This window comes from Apodemus sylvaticus, chromosome 13, assembly GCF_947179515.1.
Source record: "Apodemus sylvaticus chromosome 13, mApoSyl1.1, whole genome shotgun sequence".
Classification (NCBI taxonomy): Eukaryota; Metazoa; Chordata; class Mammalia; order Rodentia; family Muridae; genus Apodemus; species Apodemus sylvaticus.
The window spans coordinates 48,734,902-48,757,124 of record NC_067484.1 but is presented as its reverse complement, the minus strand read 5'-3'; the positions used below and the strand labels follow the sequence as shown (position 1 = coordinate 48,757,124).

Sequence of the window (22,223 nt, the reverse complement as noted above, 5' to 3'; positions counted from 1 at the left end):
GATTGGGGAAAGGAGTGAATGGAAAAGAGGTTAAGCAATTCCTCCCCCTTTACTGGCTTTCCAGAGTGTTAGAAGGTGAGATACAGCCTAAAGGGGGAGAAAATTCATCATGGTATTTGTCCAAGGATGGACCCTGGCATATAATACTGACAAATGTGCCTCCTGGTTCAATAGCACTATAAATTTTATAACGGTAATGAACCACTTCCTGATTGTATCCAAGGCCCCTCCACAGGCAAAATTCATAGTGAATACTGTAATCCTGGTTTAAAATAGATGGCAGAAGAAATCATGACCATAAAAGGAAACTTCCTGTCTGCTACAGTGTGCCCACACTGCTCTGGGGAGGCAAAATGGAGTCCATAATTGTACTTAGTTGTCACTGATATCCTTCACTGAACTAGGAGGAGAAACAGTGGGATCTGGGACAAATGCAGCAATTCCCAGACTCCTGTACCTGAGAGCTACCAGCTTACCTCTGGGAGTCTGAACAAGGGTCCATGGTCCCTGCTTCCCCTCATAGCATCCACCCCTGGACAGGAAGGGGAAAACACTGCACAGGATAGGGAGCAATGCAGTTTGATTTCCCAATGATTGTGGAGGAAATAGAGGAGAGGTCTTCTGCAGAATTTTAGGTCTAGTTGGTTAAGATGAAGACCTCCTACCTCTACTCCACCCTCCATTCCACCCCACCCCTGATCCTTAAGGAAGAGATGATCCTTGTTTGTTCATACTGCTTTATTCGATGGCAGATATGAAGGCACATACTTTACTCAGGGTGAACGAGAGATTAAATAGGTTTTGCAGAAAGGGATGCCCAGGAAGGGAAGCTCATTGGCTGAAAGCTGATGGGCTATGTAGGAACTGAAATAGCATGGAAAACTCTAGGTTTTCATGCTAAGTGATGGGCTGCCATGGACCTCAGTGGGGTGTCATGGCTATGTGTTTCAGAACTGTGCCCTTCTCCCCAGCCTTGAGCAGGATAACTGGATCTTAAGTGCTTGGAGCTTGACCATCCAGGTGGAGTCTTCCACTTTGTCATACCTGCATTTCTTACAGGAGTAGACTACCTACCGAACTTGCTTTACAACATAATCCAGCTGAAACAATGGTTGGTTCTGTGGGTTCTCCCTATATAAATGCAGTACTAAATGTTAAACTTGGAGCCTTGATCAGAAACTTTGTCTTGGTTTCATCCTTCTCTCCCACCCTGTCCTTTTCACTTCCAGCCCCTCCCCACTTTCAAGTACCCAATTCATCCATGGCTCCTGGACAGCTACACAGAACAGTTAGAGAAATGAGTATGTAGTGGCTCTAGATCATTCAACCTTACCAGTTCTTATGACCCTCTGCTAATAAGGTCCCATAGCCCTACAACTTTCTGTCATTGTTTTTAATGAATAGATATGTTTCCAAATTGCATTCAAAATATTTAGATTTAAACACATGGACTACAGTTGACTTTGTCCCAGATCAGGGAAGTTTTGCAGCAGTTAATGAGTATAGTGATTCACAATGGGTCACACTGCTGACAATAAGTGGCTATTGAGAGGTCTGTTCCAAACAGGACATTATACCACACCCCAGAGGTTCAGAGACAACACAGTAGAGGATATGAAAAGATATAACAACTAGACAATTGGAAGAAATGTTGTGAAACACTTGTCTTCTGGACACAATATAGCTGTTGCACACATGAACTAACGGCTGTGGTTGCCACACAAGGCTTGAACAAGTAAAGCCCTTCAGCATTCCAGCATGGGAGAACGTGGAACAGCATATCCCACCCCTAGCTTAAGAGCTTTTGACAGTTAATGGTTCCTATGAGAGAGAAATCAGTTTTCTTCAGTGATTTAGCCACTGAGAAGTTGCCCATGATTCATAACACACCATCATGCACATGCAATCAATCCAATTAAACTCAATGGGTTCAATAAATAAAATAAACACTGAAAGTCAAAGGAAAATATGTTGAGAAGTAGGATTCTGGGAGAAGTATTAGTGGGTTAAGAGAGGGGAATGGGATGGGGTAAATATTCTCAAAATTCATTTTATGCACATGTGGGAAATTAATAAAAGTTTATTGGTGTGTGTCCTCAGGGTGTTCATGGGACATAGTGAACAGAGAACAACAGTTAGCTAGCAATGCCCTTACCTAAATATTCATTGCCAAATATCTGCTACAGACAATTGGTGTCAAAATAATTCTACTTGCAGGCCACAACTTCAGTCAGGGAAATAGGTGAATAAAATTGACTTTCAACCTAAAATAATCAAAAAGATAAGGAAGGACACTGCATACACATTAAAGGAAAAATCTACCAAGATGAACTCTCAATTCTGAACATATATGCTCCAAATATAAGCCACCCATATTCATAAAAGAACATTTACTAAATAAAGCTCAAAGCACACAATAATAGTGGGAGGCTTCAATACCATACTTCATCAATGGACAGATCAGGGAAACACAAACTAAACAGAGACACAGTAAAACTAACAGAAGTTATGAACTGAATGCATTTAACAGATATTTATAGAACATTTTATCCTACACTTGATCTTAGCCAAAAGGCTGAGAAGCGATAGAACATTTTATCCTAGAGCATCCTAAAGCATCGTCTCAGCACCTCATAGTACCTTCTGCAAAATTAACCATATACTTGATCACAAAACAGAGTTCAGCAGATATAAGAAGGTTGAAATAATTCTATGAACCCTATCAGATCACCACAGACTAAGGCTGGTCTTCAATACCAACAAAAACAGCAGAAAACCCACATAGACATGTAAACTGAACAACATTCTACTCAAGTATAACTTGGTCAAGGAAGAAATAAAGAAATTAAAGACTTTTTAGAATTTAATGAAAACAAAAGCATAACATACCCCAAATTATGGGACACAATGAAAGCAGTGCTAAGAGGAAAACTCATATCTCTGAGTACCTCCCAAAAGAAACTGGAAAAAGCATACATTAACAGCTTGACAGCACAGCTGAAAGCTCTAGAACAAAAAGAAGCAAATACACCTAAGAGGAGTAGATGGCAGGAAATAATCAAACTCAGGGCTGAAATCAACCAAGTAGAAACAAAAGAACTGTACAAAGAATCAACCAAACCAGGAGCTGATTCTTTGAAAAAATGAACAAGATAGAGAAACCCTTAGACAAACTAACCAGAGGGTACAAACACAGTATGCAAATCAACAAAAGTCAGAAATGAAAAGGGAGACATAACAACAGATACTGAGGAAATGCAAAAAACCATCAGATCCAACTACAAAAGCCTATACACAACTAAAGTGGAAAATCTAGGTGAAATAGACAATTTTCTAGACAGATACCAGGAACCAAAGTTTAATCAGGATTAGATAAATGATCTAAACAATCCCATAACCCCTAAAGAAATAAAAGCAGTCATTAATACACTCCCAAATAAAATAGAAATTCTTTAAGTAGATCAGTTATTACTTTTCCTCCCAGTGCTAACAAGTGTTTCTTCTCAGGGTACTTTGCGTGACCAGGCAAACATCTGGAGAATGCTGCTGTTTAGTTGCACAAGTCTTTGAGTAACTCAGATTGTATCTCATAGTTTAGCTTGATCATTAGTAGTCATAAGAACTTCACCAAATCATTGTCCTCTGTGTGTCATCCTTATTAATAAAATCTGAAGGGTAAATACAACTCAAAGAACAACAATATTGTCTCTTCACAGCAACAAAACCCTAACTATGACAACTTTCAGCAGTAGTTGTCATAGTAGTTCAGTATCCAATGATTCAGAGACAATTATCCAAGTAAGTAATACACATGAAACAACTGATGTTTGGTAAATATATTTTAAATACCAGATGATTACTTTTTGGTCAGGCTTGAAGGCAGGATTTAGACACGAGAAATAAATAGACAAAGGGGAAAAGTGGGGTGGGGGAAAAAACAATGCCAAGCAACTCTTTTTAACACCTTTAGAACTGACAAAAACCATATTGCCACCAGCAGGTCTAAACAGCAATATATGGTGGAACATAGGAAACCATTAGGCCAAAATGTCAGATTCCTAAAGAAATGATGAAAAAGTAGAATAGACTTAGGTAGAAAGGGCTCATATCATCCAAAGAGAAAACAAAGTTCAGGCCATACATGGACTTGTGGATACTGAACTACTACTGAATGTTATTGTCTTAGTTAGGGTTTTACTGCTGTGAACAGACACCATGACCAAAGCAATTCTTTTTTTTTTTTTTTTTGATTTTTTTAATTTATTTTCTGTATTCTTTGTTTACATTCTAGAAGCCTTCCCCTTTCCCAGTCCTCCCCCCCCCCATATGTTCCATAAGTCCTCTTCTCTCCATCCATTCTCCTGTCTTTCCCCCCTCCCTTTTCTCTGTCCTGGTACTCCCCTACTATGCTGGATCAAGCCTTTCCAGGATTAGGGCCCTCCTCTTCCTTCTTCATGGGAATCATTTGATATGCTAATTGTATCTTCAGTATTCAGAGCTTCAGGGCTAATTAATATCCACTTATCAATGATTGCATTCCATGTGTATTCTTTTGTGATTGTGTTACCTTGCTTAGGATAATATTTTCCAGTTCTATCCATTTGCCTAAAAAATTCATGAATTCATTGTTTTTAATTGCTGAATCCATCGTGTATATATACCACATTTTCTGTATCCATTCCTTCATTGAGGGATATCTGGGTTCTTTCCAGCTTCTGGCTATTATAAATAAGGCTGCTACGAACATAGTGGAGCATGTGTCCTTATTGCATGCTGGGAAATCCTCTGGGTATATGCCCAGGAGAGGTATAGCAGGGTCCTCTGGAAGTGTCATGCCCAGTTTTCTTAGGAACCCCCAGACTGATTTCCAGAGTGGTTGTACCAGCTTGCAACCCTACCAGCAGTGGAGGAGTGTTCCTCTTTCTCCACATCCTCGCCAACACCTGCTGTCTCCTGAGTTTTTAACCTTAGCCATTCTGACTGGTGTGAGGTGAAATCTCAGGGTTGTTTTGATCTGCATTTCCCTAATTGCTAATGATGTTGAGCATTTCTTAAGGTGCTTCTCGGCCATCCGATTTCTTCAGGCGAAAATTCTGATAAGCACAACATTTAACTAGGGCTGGCTTACAGGTTCAAAGATTCAGTCTACCATCATCAAAAGGCAGGTGCATGGCAGTGTCCAGGCTGGCATGGTGCTGGAGGAACTGAGAGTTCTACACCTTCGTCTGAAGGTGACTAGAAGACTTGCTTCCAGGCAACAAGAATAAGGGTCGTAAACCCCATGCCACAGTGACATACCTACTCCAACAAACCCACACCTCTAAATAGTGCCACACCTTGGGCAAACATATACAAACCATCACAGTTGGCATTTGACATGATCGCTCTCCACCTAAAGCATACCTCTAAGTAACATGTTACAATACTGGCAAGAGTATCCTTCCTCCCTCCTCGTTAGGGAGGATGCATTGAATAAGACCCAGAAAGATTTACACTGCGGTTCTGTCTCTGGGAACTCTAGCTTGGTGATTTATATCATTATCAAATTCAAAACTAGGACCAGTCATCCTTCATTATCATCTAATATGAATCTATTTCATTAACTAATTTAAAATCATACATAATTCATTACATGCATTGTTCACTTGTGGTTCAGCATTTATTTCTCTACATGTGGTTCCTGTATTAGTTTTGCTTACTCTTTTTAATGCACTAAATGATGAAGATTTTATATATATATATATATATATATATATATATATATATATATACTATTGATAGATAAAGGAGGGTTCTTCTGTCTTTGACAAAATGGATCCCTAATTTCTCAGAGTTGCATAAAAACTTCCAAGCCTTTCATATGCATTGCCATTCTAACTTCTAATAATCATATTTTACTGACCTAACAACAAGGCTTAATTTATGTTAAATGCAGGGAATGAATAATATCAAAAAGCTGACTTGCTCATGTAAAATACAGTAATATATTTACATCTAGAATTTAAATCTGGCTTCTAATATCTGCATTTCTGATCAAGATGAAAATATTAGTGAATACACTTTAAGCTATAAAATTATTGAATCGGTTTTAAATTTTATTATTATTAATATGGAGAATAACAGCATCAATGATTACATTTTCAAATGTAGATCTTATTATTGTTGGGGTCTGATGAGACCAACAAAGCAGGAGCAGGAGACAAATGCCATTGAGAAGAGAGGTTTATTTGTTTTTTTGTTTGTTTGGTTGTATTACTTTGGTTTATAAAAGAGAGGTGTCACATTAGGCTTGGGTCCTTCAAGGAGGCAGAGGGAACATATAGAATATATGGAGAGTGAACTGAAATTCTCAGAAAAAGATGTTATACATATTCAAAGATTATTTGAGGATGATTGCCTAATGGATTGATTGATTGATTGATTGATTCGTGATTGTGGAATGGTAGAAAGTTGCAGATGTGAAACCAAATTCTTTTTGTTAACTCCTGTGTTTGACTGAAATCTACTAACAGAACGCTCCTCTTCCACCAACCCAAGTGCCAAGAATGTCATCAGCATCTAACTTTCACATAGACTTCCCTACTTTGTTGTAACCTGCCTTCTTCACATTTCTCCAATAGATTTGATGTATGAATTTTGTTGTTGTTCTGAACCTATGAGAATATTGTGGGATTATTACCACATTTGAAAGATGGCAGATGGAATGCTCTAAATCCATGCTCCCAAGCCATGGTCATTCATATTTCACTACAGAATAACTACTCTTATTCCTTTAGATGGTAGGGCTGTGCTTTTCCATTGATGGAACATAAGCCTTTATTATAGCATTCAGGGAAAGGAGGAGGAATGCTAAACAGACCTCATACTGGGTACTTAGAATAAATAGCTACAGGACCTGAAACATGATAGTCTTTAGCAGGGTATTTTTGTTTTGTTTTGTTGTTTTGTTTTTTGGGTTTTGTTTTGGTTTGGTTTTTGTATCAATTCCTAGGGTAGATGAACCAGGAAGAACATTGGAAAGATATTAAGTGATATTCTTGTCATGTGGTTCAGATAAAATACCCTAAATCTTGAATTCTCTTAGTAATTAATAAGGTGACATGAGCAAAGCCAATTATAGGGTTCACCTAAAATGGAATGCCTAGATATTTTACTTGAACTTGTGGGTTCAGAAAGCTTCTAAAAAGGTCCACTTATTAGACTGTTCTATTCATGAATTTCTCATCATTGGCTAAGTCATCCAAAGACTTTAAATTTCCAAAGTCCTAAGTTTTTGTTGTGCTGTTCCCATAATAACATCAATCTGTACACCTACCAATGATCTGACCATTTTACATACACTGTAATAACCTTTATAAAGTCATTAAGCATGCTTGACAAAGAAAATGACATACTCTGCTTGGAGGTTCATTTATTAAACACCACTAAATGCAACATCAAAGGAATTTTAGCTCTATGGAACAAGTTTGCTCTTCATTCCAATTTACTTACAAATTCCCAATTTACAGGTCTCCAGTAGCACACTAATATTCCACAATAATAGATAAAAGGACATCAAAAGCAGAGAGACAATTATTATTTAATATCTAAATTGACACATTGTTAAATGTTAAATGGATCACTGTTAATAATCACACAGGGACAACAAACATGGAGGAGTTCAACACCAGGTAAGTAGGAATGTCTGAGATCATGAGTGGTGAGACAGAGAACCACACATCAGTTCACCATGACATGAGCACTGGCTTTGGGGATGTTTGTCTCCACCTATGTCTTCAGAGGACAATAGCGATTGAAAGTCATTCTTCAATCCATTTACTCCAGAAGTGTCTTTCTAAATGTCCATATGGAAAGTGGATATCAAGATTCGAAGAGGCTGTGTGATCTGTGTGGTGGTGTGAAGAAGAATGGCTCCCTGCAGGCGCATATGCTCTAATGCTTGGTCCCCGATTGGTGCAACTATTTGTGGATTAGGAATGAGTGGACTTTGAGATTTCACAAGACTCTAGATATTCCCAATCTCTTCTCTCTTCTCTTTCATCCCCCTTCCTCCATTTCTTTCTCTCCTTCTCCCTCCCCTTCTCCCCTTTGGTCTCATGGTTGTGTCCAAAGATGTAAGTTCTCAGCTGCGGCTCCAGGACCATTCCTGCCTGTCTATTACTGTGGTCTCTGCTGTGATGGTCATGGACTATGAACTCTATCCCTCTGAAACTATAAGCCTCGAATGAACTCTTTTATACATTCCCTTACCTGCTCTGTGTGTGTATGTGTGTGTGTGTGTGTGTGTGTGTGTGTGTGTGTGCATATGCACATGCATGTGCGCATGTAGATATGTATGTATGTATGTATGTATGTATGTATGTATGTATGTATTTTTACAGCAATAGAAAAGAAACCTTGGCAAGCTTCTAATGAGAAACTATGGCAATGGTAAATTTCACAATCTGAATTTACTCTAATCCCCCAAACTATCTGGAAACATCATGAATTAACCAAGAACTCAAGATATGACTAAGAACATAACTAAATAGAGGAGAAATTTTATGAGATCAAAGGTATAAAATTTTCATGTTAAACTTATTATATAAGTTTTAATAGTTCATTCGATATTATTTTGTGTTCATCTCAGATGTTACAGAAGGAAAACCTGGGAGGTGACACTGCAACTGAAGGTTCTAGGAGGCTTTATGCCTAAAATAACCAGGTAGTTAGCATTATGCCAGTACTCAAATCCAAGACAGAGGGATGATTTCTTTACATGGGAATGAAGCTTCACAATATATGTGCTAAGTAAAGAGCTTCGTAAAGGCACAGTAGAGAGTTGTAAAAGTTATGTGCACAGTAAGGCCTTGGTGCATAGCTTCAAAAATACAAGAGAAAGAGGAGACAGTGGGGTGACGATGGTCAAAATATACTATGGAAATATATGAAAAATCTCACAATGAACTCCTTTAGCACGTATAGCTAATACATACTAATAAAGGCTGAAATAGACTTGAACGCTTAAAGGAGAAAACATTAAGACTAACGCAGGATGATTATAGCTTTGAAGGAGAGAAAACTTACCTGGGAGAAACAGGATCTGAAATTAGCACTGAATATGGGAAAAATTTTGACACACAAAGGAGAGAACAGGAGTCTTAAAGAAAAAATGAATACAAGAGAAGGAAGGAAGCAAAAACACTTAATTGCTGGTTCAAAGAAGAGAAGGTGAACCCTGGACAAGACTGTCACCATCAAGCTCTATACTATCCAATACAAACTTCTTTACAGCAGTTGTGGAGAAATGGTTCAGTTATAACCTCTAAACATTTCCATGATTGTTGTGATTATTCATGAGCATTACATGCCTTTGGGAAATAGAATATTGATGGATGCATTTGTATTCTCAGATGCAAAGGTAAAATCCTCCAAGCCTGCCCAGCTGTGAGCAACCTAGATAAGAAATGAAGCTGGGCAGGTATTTTAATATAAACGCGAAAAGTAGGAGAAAGAAGTTTGCAAACTAGCAAAGTTTTCTTTGGATTTTTGCACATTAAAGACTTACATAAAGTACAGCTATTTCTGGATATCATAAGAACTTTAAAGATATGTTCAAATACTTCTTGAATTTCTTGAAAATGAAAAAAAGGGTGGTTTTCTTTGGGATAACATGATAGAATAATTAGAACATTAATTTACAATTCCTACAAAAAATATCTTGTAGATCTTTTACTAATAATAGCTGACATTTAAATCTTGCTTACTATAAGCCAAATATGATTTTAAACAACTTAACATATATTTACCAAAAATAACTGTGTTTCAGATAAAATTTAGGCTCCTCAAACAAACAAATTCATAAGATTGCTTGCTAATATTTTTAAATGAAGAGATTCAGTATTAAACTTGGGATGTCTGTATGTATGTATGTATGTATATATGTCTTTGTATCAGTTTCTCTCTCTCCTTCATTCTTTTCTTTCTTTTGTGGGGTGGGCCATCAGAAGGTCTGGAAACTAGTTGTGATCATCTTAAAGAGCAGTCATATCTTACTGGGTGGATGGTGCGCCCTTCAGATGGTCTGTGTCTTCCACTCTTCAGTTCATGGTCATCCCCACCCATGTATTTTCCTGCCCAAGAGAATAAAAGTCTTTAAAGGTATGATATAGAAAGCATATTTTAAAAGCTACAAACAGATTACATGGAAGAATGGCTGGGACCATTGCTACATCAGAACAATTCCCTTGGAATTTCGACTTAGTTCTGAGAAAGCCAAGGTTCACACAATGTAGACAACCACCTAAGAGTTGAACATGTGGCTTTTAAATAAATTTTCTTTACCTTTGTAATGTTTTCATGAAAGGGAGATAAACTAGGTCAATCCCTCTGTTATAAATATAAGTTATTGAATTTGGTGGCACTACAGAAATCTTTAGAGCCTTCATCACTAAAGACTCTTGCTTTCTTCATACATCGCTGGCTCTCAACAATCAATAATATTCTGGATGAATATTGAGAACAGCTTTTGTCTTTAAAAAGTCTTTTTTCTATTCTATAAATATTTTGTTGTTATTGGAATTTATATAATACATATAGTTTATGTAATACATATACATGTATATATATATATATATATACACATACACACACAATATGTGTGTGTGCATTATGAAAATTAGAACCTTTGTTTAAAAATAAAGCACAGTCTATTCAAAAAAGATGTTCAGTCAATATTTTTACCATAGATAATAACAGGGTCCCTCTTCAAGGACCCCATGTTCACACTCTGAGGTATGAAGCATTATCATTTTAACATAGAAGTTTGGAGGAAATAAAACTGAGGTCATAATAGCAGCATAAGTTAAAAGAAGAGGAACAGAATAGAGCACTGAAAAACACAAAAATGAAGTTTCCTTAAATTTTGCACACTGATATTTTCCTTGACACACCCTAGTCTTGACCCTTAAGACATTGGATTGCTAGGACTCTAGCACCAGAAAGAGTTGAAATTGGGAGATCATCCACATTCCCTGTCCATTTCACCTTCCTGTCAGACATGAAGGAAGCTTGGGACCATTGAAGTGATCCATATCTTCCTATGTAAAGCTGTAGAGAGTACACAGAAGAAGACATTTAAAAGGTGGTTAGCAGGGCACTGGTGGGCACTGCGTTCCCGTGGATATGTATTTTTTTTATATCTAAGATATCAACTAAGTATGTTAAATTCAACCTGTTATTTTTAAAGTGAGAATTATGTAGATGAAAAAGGCTAAAGAGAGGCTGAGATCAAACACTTCCCCAGATCATGGCAAGGTGGTAATGTGATGCGGCAATTGGTAGTAACAGCAGGATCAGTTAAATGAAGAGAAATAAAATCAGAGAGATTAGAATAAAGCACTGAAGGGCACAAAGAGGGAAAGTTCTTTTTCCCACATTCCCGGCCAGAAAGTAGAGACTGGAAAAAGTGACCTGTAAGCACATAACAAACTAGGGGTTCCAATCCTGCACTGAATTTTCCTAGGGCCAGTGTCATTCAACCCTGTTGGATTTGAAGGCTGACTTTTCTCTCACATAATTCTAGAACACAGAGTGTTGAGTGCTCTGGAGTTGCTCACATCAGCAGAAGATGACTCATTCCTCTCTTGAGTCATCCACTCACATATCAAGATTTAATGAGCCGATCATTTGAATGGGCTGTTTTTGTTTGTTTCTTTCAAGCCATGGCCAGATGGAAATTTACAGCACAAAATTATATAAAATGTGAACACCTAGTTTTATCAAAGCCATAGTCATCTTTGCCAGGCACCTGACTTAATTGGAGACTATTTCAGTAATTGTGATGTAATTCTTCTAAAACCATCTATAGTTTAATTATGGTATAAAGTGAACATAATTGAATTTCTTAGCCTGTAAAAGATGGCTGAATAGTGACTCAGTAGCTGCATTGTCTTAATATGAAGGAATTTTCCACTAACATTCTCCACTACAAGAAGGTTTATTGTAACTAATCCACTGGTCTTTAGACACAACGATAGAAAGATGAATATATTTTATGCAAAGAATTAATGTTAGGAAGCAATCATTTTTAAGTTCTACATAGTGAAATAAAAGACTGCTGAGAAGCTCTAAAACATCTAAAAATCACCGAGAATCTCTAAAACTTCTAAAAATGGATGTCTGGAGTGTTTGGTATCTTGAGCAAAACAATCTGACATTCTAATTCTTTGAGACAACTGAGGACAACAGCTGTAGTCTACATGGTTTGGGAGTCTCTGCACTATCTTCAGCAACAACTTCTCAGGAAGTTGTTGCTCAACCAAGTCAGGAAGCAGTAGCTGATGCAGAGGCCATGGAGGAATGTTTCTTACTGGCTTGCTTGAGTTCCAGTCCTGACTTCCTTTAGTGATAAACTGCAATGTGGAAGTGTAAGCTCAATAAACCCTTTCCTCCCCAACTTGCTTCTTGGTCATGATGTTTGTGCAGGAATAGAAGCCCAGACTAAGACAAATTGGTATCAGCATAGTGGGGTATTCCTGTGACAACCTGACCATGTTTGGGGGAGGATTGTGGAAGCACTTTGGAACTTTGAGCTAGAAAAGCTGTGGAAAGTTCTATAGGAGCTTGGAAAACAATGTTACGAACAGTGCAGAAGATGGAGACCTGGATTGTGAAATTTCAAATGGAAGATTAAAGACTCTTACAGTGGCCATGTTTTGATTGTGAAGATTCTGTGGTTTTGGTTAGCTGGGGCTGAAGAATCAGCTGTAAGTAACAAGATACCAGAACCACTAAAGCAAACCTTTGTGTTACTGGGACTATTGATGCTGGTTAGCTGGAGCTAGGAAATTAGAGGTGATTAAGAAGAGACTAGCATCACTGTGGTGAAATCTTCTGGGAAGTGTTTTCTGAGAGCACAGAGAGTGTGTTCCAGAGATAGCCACAGTTGTATTTTGTGCTGTGGCTGGACTTGATACTGTGTAAGAGTCACCCAGATGGTACTGGTTTTGAAGGCATGAAGGGGTAATGAAGAGCAGCTGAGGCTCTTGGCACAGTGAGAGGCCACAGAAGACCACTGGTGAAGGTACAGCCTCAGTTGCAATTGATGGCCCAGGACTTGAATGGGTCATGCATAGGAGCAGAGGCTTGTCACCATGAAGAGAGCCTATGAGAGGCTATTGGTGAAGCCTAATTACAGTAGAAGTCAACAGTGTTTTGGAGATGCCAGTACCATACGATGACCACCAAGAACAGCAGCAGCAGTGGAGTACAGGCAGCTGGAGCCTAGAAGACAAGCTGTGTGCTACAAAGGGCAGGACTGAAGAAGTGACTCAAGCCCTTGGAGGAGCCCAGAAGATCATGTATTATATCCCAGACATTGGACATTTGGAGTTTGAGTTTTGCTTTTGGTTGTGACTGTGCCCTAATATGTTTCCCTCTTGAAGGAAGAAAGTATTTTAGTGGAGCCCACAGTTAAAAGACGGAATTTTTAAAAGATTTTGAATTTTAAAGATATTGGACATTTTAAGGTGATTGAACTTTTAATATGTAAAGACTGTGGACTTTTAAAGTAATTTAGATCTTGGGGATGAATAAGAAAGTAAGGGTTGAGGCTTAATAGTGATGTGTTTGTGTGTCAAGTTGACAAGGGGTCAATTGTACTGGCTAGTTTCCTGTGTCAACTTGACACAGGCTGGAGTTATCACAGAGAAAGGAGTTTCAGTTGGGGAAGTGCCTCCATGAGATCCAGTTGTGGGGCATTTTCTCAATTAGTGATCAAGTGGGGAGGGCCCCTTGTGAGTGGTACCACCTTTGGGCTGGTGCTCTTGGGTTCTATAAGAGATCAGGCTGAGCAAGCCAGGGGAAGCAAGCTAGTAAGAAACATCCCTCCGTGGCCTCTGCATCAGCTCCTGCTTCCTGACCTGCTTGAGTTCCAGTCCTGACTTCCTTTAGTGATGAACTGCAACATGGAAGTTGCCGGAAAGGAAGCTCCTTTCCTCCCCAACTTGCTTCTTGGTCATGATGTTTGTGCAGGAATAGAAACCCTGACTAAGACACATAGTACAGTATGATATATGTTCTATTTATTGAACAACAGTGAATGAGTATGAGAAAGAAGGCTATAGACAAAAATCCTCACACTTATTTCACTGTGTTCACTCTACCATCAACCCATAGTAATATGATTGATTTTCCATGAAGAGCTAATCACACCTGATTTTCTTCAGTGATAGATCATGTATTAGCTAAAGCAAAAGCATCATTCCCAGAAGAGGTACTACAAAGAGGTACCCTAAAACTATTTTTGATGAGAATTTTTCCCATCTGTTTGCCAATGTTATCATAAAGAGTCGTAGACTGTATCACAAAAACTCAACACCAGGCATGAGAAGCCCTCTTTTAATTGTTGGCCAGAGTTGTCAAAGAGATTTTCCAAACATTTTAAGTTATTGCCTTTTGTTGATCGCTAGACCTAAAATATAAGTTTTTAATCTTAAGACACTATAAACTTCAGACTCAGGACCCAGAGGTAGCAAGCTGAATCTTAATGGAAAGCTTCCTCCAAATGACTAGTTCTCATGATACTAGAAGACATCATACAACCTTTCAAATGAGAGAATACTTCTACCTACGTATGGCATGGATTAACCATGGCAGTGCATGGTAACATAACACTAAGTGTGCAGGAGTGTCACCAATACTTTAGTAGCGACCAATAACTCTCTAATTATACTATACTCTTAGCTACACATTCAATAAAATGGAAATTATTTGTGGTACTGCATATCTAGTCAACCAGTACTAACAAAGTCATGGATCTTAGAGAAGAAATTAACTGCCACTTCACAAAGCCTGTATAAACCATAAGTACATTCTGAATGTTTGTCCTTATACCTACAGGTAAGGGTTGTTATCATCCCTCATTGAGAAAACTTTTCTTTGCATCAGACAAATACCATGCCAGAAAGCTACAACCAATCAAAACACAGAGCTTAGTCCCAGTGGATACATCTAAAGCACAGTTCCTGCACTTAAGGCTAAGAGCTCATTGCAGAAGAGCATGTCAGAAAGACTGTAAGAGCCAAAGGAACCAGGAGTTGGTCATGATATTGTGTCCTATAGAAATGACAGAAACTACATCCATGGAGTTCACAGGACCTAAACATGGATAACCGCAAGTATATATGTAAACATGGAAGGGGGATTTCTAGAGACTCATCCCTATAGAAGCAAGTACTTATAACTAAGAAGTGCTACAATTAAGAAAGAGAGAGTTAAGATGAGGGTAACTGTAAAAGAGAGAAAGCAAGAGTGCAAGAGCAAGAGAGAAGTATCCCTCCCCACAAAGAACAAATCAAGTTGTTATCTGATACAAAATGGTCAGCCCTGAAAATGTGTACATATAAGCACTATTATGAGCACTGAGAAAGTTGTATTTATATATTTGGGAACACACACACACACATACACACACATACATATATATATACATATACCTATTCATATTCATAAACACATATAGAATATATGCTTATATAACAACTATTTTAAAATGAGGTGCATTGAAAGAGAGCAAAGGGGTATATGTGAGGGTTTAGATGGACAAAGGGAAGTGATGAATGATATATTATAATCTTAAAAAATAGAAAAATATTTTAATTTTTATTTATTTCATTTTTGTGGTTTTTCAAGACAGTGTTTCTCTGTGTAGCCCTAGCTGTCCTGGAACTCACTCTGTAGACCAGGCTGGCCTCGAACTCAACATCTGCCTGCCTCTGCCTCCCAAGTGCTGGGATTAAAGACATGTGCCACTACTGCCCAGCTAGAAAAATATTTTTAAAACAAAGAAATTTTCTTTTCAGTATGTGAAGGTTTTCCAACCTACATGTCGGGTTTCCCAAAAGTGAAAGGTCAACACTTCTTAACCTGCTCTGGGCTCTGTAGGTATTTGGTGTCTCTCATACTCAGAAGAATAATTTTTCCTCAAAAGAGACAGAGAATGGGGACATTCCTGTGAGCAGAGCCATGAGAACTTAGTCCTTGCTTGTTTGGGGCTTAGTATCTGCAATCACCAGTTCCAGGATGGTACCAAGTATTTGAATTTTCAGTACTAGTCTAGCTGTGGCCACAGGAGGATAGCACTTCAATGGGAAAACTTGATATTATTAAAAAGAATAGTGCCAAAAAACTCAAACCAAAAGGCAAACCATATGCATGACTTATTGACAGAAAATGAGTGCTTCTACTCGCTCAACAAATTAGAATTAGAAAGACAGGTGATTCTAACATCTTAGGGTATACCCTGAGATGTTAGGACTAAGGTGTTTGCAAAGAGTACTCTCTTCTCTATCACCAGTCTCATATTGCCACTGGTTTCTAGTTTCCCTTCACTGCTACAGTGGTCTCTAGTTCCACCTCCCCCCGGTCCCATTTAGTTTCCATTAACTAAAGACAGAACCAACAAATAAGGGACAATGACTTCAAGTTTCTGAGAATACATACGAACACAAAGGCATGCATATCATAGTCGGACTGCTTATCACTCACAGTGCAGATATTTTTGAAACTCCTAGATTAATTTTTCATTACTCCCATCCTTCCTATTTATAAATAAAGCTATTGTCTATTCCATTTTATGTCTTTGGGGAATTCCAGTCCTAGTTTACTCATGCTCTCTAATTCAAAATGTGGGTCAAGAGCACATTACAAAGCCTTTCAATGAATTATGTACTTTATGGCTAGAGACATTTCCCCCAGTGATGGCTTCACTTTACTTTCTTAGGCAAGCTTCTCTTGTTGGCTTCCCCCACTTACATCCTAGCAGTAATTACAAAACCCTCTATATCAAAATTAAAAAAAAAATCAAACCAAAATGACAAAAAATCATATAATTTCAGAGAGCTGAGATTAAAGCAGTGGTTATGATTTCTACAAATCTATTATATGAACAAACACATAAATTTGTGTCTGCAAAAATATACGCAATTTTGTGGATAAGGGAGTTAAACCATAAATTCTGAAGTCATATTAGAAAGCATTATCAAATATATAATATTTTCTACAAAAATGTTTATTTTCATAAAATTCTATACACCTAACTTTGTGTATAATTTGTGTTTTAGAAAAGCTTAGGTTCACAGAATAAAATGGAGCAGACTGTGGTTTCTCATATACCTTCTACTCCACAGCTGCATAGTCTTCCCATTATTTCCATGTCTCCATGAGAGTAATATATTTGTTACAAATGGAATATATTTACTCTCTATTGAGAAGTAATCACTCAATGTATTTACCTACATGTGATCTTCCTGCTATGCATTCTATGGACTTAGGCAAATATACAATGGTTCATATTGACAGTGACAGGATCATACAGAGTAATTGCACTGGTTAAAATAGTGTTAATAACTGTCTTCCAGCTATTCATCACTCCCATATTTCTAGTCCTTAGAAATTACTGATCCTTTTATTGTCTCCATAGTTTTGCCTTTTTCAAAGCATCATTTCTTTGGAATCATGCATTCTATGGAATTATTAAGACAGAGGTCTTTACTTGCTAATGGTCCTGTAAGCTTCTTCCATGAATTTTCATGGTATATTATTTAACTCTTCAAATACTTACTAAATACCTTCTTGCTATAGCACAGATCAGGTAAGCAGGGATGCTAAAGAATGTACTGTTTTCATGAGTTCATATGGGTGCCAGGCAAAATACACTTGAGTGAAAATAGATGAAGAAGAGAAATAATTAATTTTTAGGTAAAGAAAATACTATATGTGCTTTATAACTCTAAGATCACTTTTAGCCTCAAACATTAATAGATACCAAAAGCAGTTATCCAGCCAAGTATGGTTAATGGCAGAGGAGGGATGCAGTTGAAAATCAGCAAAAGGAAGATGTATGCATAAAGTCCTGGAGGAATGAGGCAGAGACTTCCACATGTCTATCCCAGTGGAGTTACATGGAGAAGAGACATATTTAGAGTTTACTGTGGAAGTTTTAATAATTACTGATGGCTGGGTACAAAGACGATCAGTTCCCAAGCATCTGTCCTTGACTTCTTATCATTAACATTCCTGACAAACACAGAGAAGAGAAAAGCTCCCATTAAACCAAATATTACAAAGGCTATCTTTAAGGACATAGTACAAATGCTTTCTGGACAATGTGCATATATGAGCAGCCCATACATATTAAATAAGTCCTATTGCATATGCCCCCATAAGACACTAACATGATACACACACACACACACACACACACACACACACACACACACACACCTTTCAGGGATACTATCAACAAATAAATAACATTAACTTGAGACTGAAAAGATAAGTATATAAAAGGTAGAAGAAAGAGTGTTGTGAGCAGAAGAACCAAGGGTGAAGATTCTCAGTCGGAAGAGATCAGGCTTCCTAGGAAAGTAAACTAAGATCAGAGTGATTAATCAAAGGGGTAAGTGACTCAAAGCATGCACAATGTGGGTAAGGACCAGGCTGTGCAAAGCAAACACAGATGTCTTAGATGTGATTGCTATATAAGACTATAAAGAGACAATGGCTACAACAGCACTGAAAAAAGTTGTACTGAAACCGTCTCTGGACTCTGGGATATGGCAAGAAAATGAGCCATAGATGAATAAAAGCACATTTGGGTACCTGGAACTTGAGGATGCTTCCTGTGCTTCAGGTCTGTGCATCTGGGTCAACAGAGGCTATGTGGACAAGGGAAGAAGCCTGGAAAAGCACCAAACTCATGGAGGAATGAACCGGGTTTGTTTAACACCCAAATAATACTTTTATGACATGCTCACAAATAATAGTATGACAATGAGAGACAATAACTTTATCCAAGATCTGCACTTATCCTAATCATATCATTTATTACCTGATTAAAGTCTAACCCTCACCAATCCTCATTGATGAGAATCACTGGGCTTCGATTTCAACCCTGTAATTGGGGGGATGGGGGTCGCAGACTTCCTGTGGGTGCTCTCTTCTTGCTCCATTAAGGAAACACATTTGTGCAAAGCACAAAACAAACCCATTTTGTGAATCTAAAATACACTCACCGTAAGTCTGAAATTCCTGATGTGAGGAAACTTGAGGGTTGCGGTCCATCACCTGCATAAATATACACTTCCAGCTCTGAGGATCAGGGGAATTCAGTACCTATTAAGCTGCTTACATGAAAGCAATAACAGACTTGCAAGCTTAAAGCCTGGCATTACAGAAATGGGCCATAAAAGGACAACAGGCAGACAGGTGAATGAAGGGGTCCGAAGCTTTTGGCCAAGTATCATTTATAGCATCCTTATTTTATCATTTTCTTGTCTAATATTTTGTAGCTAAAAATAGCAAAACATATTCTTAGAGTTTCAAACAAGACTGTGATAGCCCAGATAAAATTATCAAAGATAAGCATAACCTCCCCAGAGAGTGAGTGTCATATTCTCAGAATTCTCAATACATGGCCAAGACATAAGAAACATGCTTATTTCTTTGATTTATCTTGTCATTAAATACAATGGTAAGATAATTTGAGATAAAATAATAGACATAATACTGTAATTAGATGAGGTTTATACATACTATTCATGCCACCAGAATTATTATTCATTTAGGTAATCATACCTTATGGCCTAGAGCCCATGGAGATTATGCCTCGACATGCTATTATTTAAGACTACAACTTACAACATAATTTAGCATATTATCTCATCACTACAGATCTTTCAGTGATGTACAAAATCATATCTTGGACTATTTACTATATTTTCCAAAATAAAATCAATGTGCAAAATGCATAATTTTTAAAGCCATATAATCAACACAATATATTTTGAAGTCATACTAAAGGAAGTATCAGTAAATAATCTTAAGTGGGGAAATGAGGTTGAACACATCAACAAAGCACACCAGAGTGCTGAAGAGCAAATTTATTTTGCTATCAGAATTTGTTGCTCCATTTGTTTAGGTAGAAGATGCTTTAATGCCCTCTTCTAGCACAGCTGACAACACTTGAGTGCTTGTCTGCAGGCAAAGGAGACATTATTCCATTTCAGTGCATCTTTACCAAAGGGCAAGTCTGCTCTAATAACAGTTTGGATGGGATCTAGAGATTTTCCTTTCTAGCTCTGGTTCAGTGGTCCGATCTACACTGATTTGTGCCGACATGTAAATGGGTCCAGCCACTTAGAAAACGGAATGCCCTAAGCTTCCAGATCAATTGAAATGAACTGTGTTGTAGGAAGCTGTGGAACCACTTTGGCAGTTGCATATTTTGATTTTCAATAAGGAACATAAAAATGGACACGGGATGTAAGTCCTGATTCTGGATCCTAGGCTACACATCAATGACCCCAAATCACATTTGCTCATTTCGCATTACGGATGGCTTCACTCTCCGTCCCCAGCATGTGGGCTTATAAGGTTATGCTAGTAAGCAAAAATGATTCATAAAACAGGAGTGACTGGAGTTACTGATGAATACTCCTGATGGAGAAATTTGTAAGAGAAAACAAGCATTTAGTGATTAAAGTTTTAGTAATTAATTTTAATGCTACCAGATATCAAGGTGCCCAAATCTATTAAAGTAAATTCAGCTTAAAGCAAATAAAGATATTTAATATGTGTGTAGACCTTCAGAACTAAGTGCATATACTATATTGTGTGTAGGCACTTTAAAATTTTAACCTATTAAAACCTAAGTATAAGTAAATTTGCCTATAAGCCTGACTTTTCAATAAATAATTCACTAGACCAATTCAATTACTGTTTTAGTAAAAATGCCTAGCATTATATAGCCCAAATGTGCAAAGAAATCAGTATTAATTTGGTAAGTTGAATGTAAGAATCTTAGAATGTCAAATTGTTGCATTAAAACCTCCAAAGGGGACTGCATGAGTTGGTAGTTATGCCGATAACAGCAACAGTATATGGTAGCCAGTGGATTCTTAATCTCTTCCGTCGCGTTGTAGAGAGGGCACTAAAAGTGCTTACTCAAGTGGCTTGCTAAGTTATGAACTATCCAGAGCTGTTTGTTGTTAATGAGTTATTTGTTATTTGTCAATGTAGCATTTTAAAGCTTTTATCAAGTATTTGAATCAGTATGGTTTCATCACTGAAAATCTGTCAAACAACATGGAATCTAAAACAAGCACAGGAACATCTTAAACATCTAACAGCTGTCTCTCTCAGCTTCACCGGGTTCATTCTAGAACTCTAGAAAATCCTTCATGCTTTGACTTCCGATAAATATTGGTCAGGATTTCCCTTCCTAGGAATTATATTAAATTACTAATTAAATTTTATGCCTTTAGTTTATATACTGTGTATATAATCCCACAGATGGCACAAGGCTTCCTGGCCCTAGAGCAATATGTATGTCTTAAATAAGTTGGACGGATAGCTTCAAAGTAAAAGGTCAAAGGAGGTGCTATGACAGGAGTCAGCAAGAACATATGAGCAATTGTAGGCTGTAAGCGAAGTTAGTGAAAGGTCAGGTTCAAAGAGGAGTCCAGGGTCTGCCGGTCCCTCCCCACCCCCATCACATGCACTATCATCCCTATAAAGTAATTTTATTTGCTCAACCAGTGTGTTCCCATTGCTTAATCAGTGTGTTCCCATGATTTTATTGTGTGCGTGTGTATGTGTGTGTTTGTGTGTGTGTGTATTGTGTTTGCATAGCCAAAATTATACTTCTCCAGGGATGAATCTCATTAGGACAGAGATATCTCTTTTCTCTTCTCTAAAGCACTACCCAGAAATATCCAATGTCTCTTGTTGGTGACAACCTACCCTTTATAGGACTTACCGTCTGTTTTCAGAAAGTTTTTTTACTTCAAAAAAAAAAAATAGTTCTCCCATGCCTGGCAAAGGTCTTATCGATCCCAGAACAAGCTCACTGTGGTTCTTCTCTGATTATTTGTTTGTTTTGCCCCCTGGGTTTTGCTTTTCATTTTAAAAAATGATACTGCAGGACCAATGACAAAGGGTTTATTTAAATTGACTTAAAAGCAGCTTCTTGTTGTTCACATATGGTTCCTGATCAGGGAGAAGGGTGTATCCCGCTTGGTTTGAACTATTCGGGTAATTTGGCATCGGCTACCATATGGCACCACACACCCTCCTTCCTGTATTTAAAATCTTTTGGTTCTTTGTTATTTTTTCATTTATACTTGAGGCCAGGCATAGTTATAAAAAGAAGAGAAGAAATTAGTTTGGAAACTTAATTATCT

General features: G+C 37.7%; 1 pseudogene; it reads right to left on the bottom strand.

Annotated features, from left to right (window-relative positions):
- Positions 1-2,501: 2,501 nt before the first annotated feature.
- On the bottom strand, positions 2,502-2,587 carry LOC127664289 (uncharacterized; annotated as a pseudogene).
- Between the last annotated feature and the right edge of the window lie 19,636 nt (positions 2,588-22,223).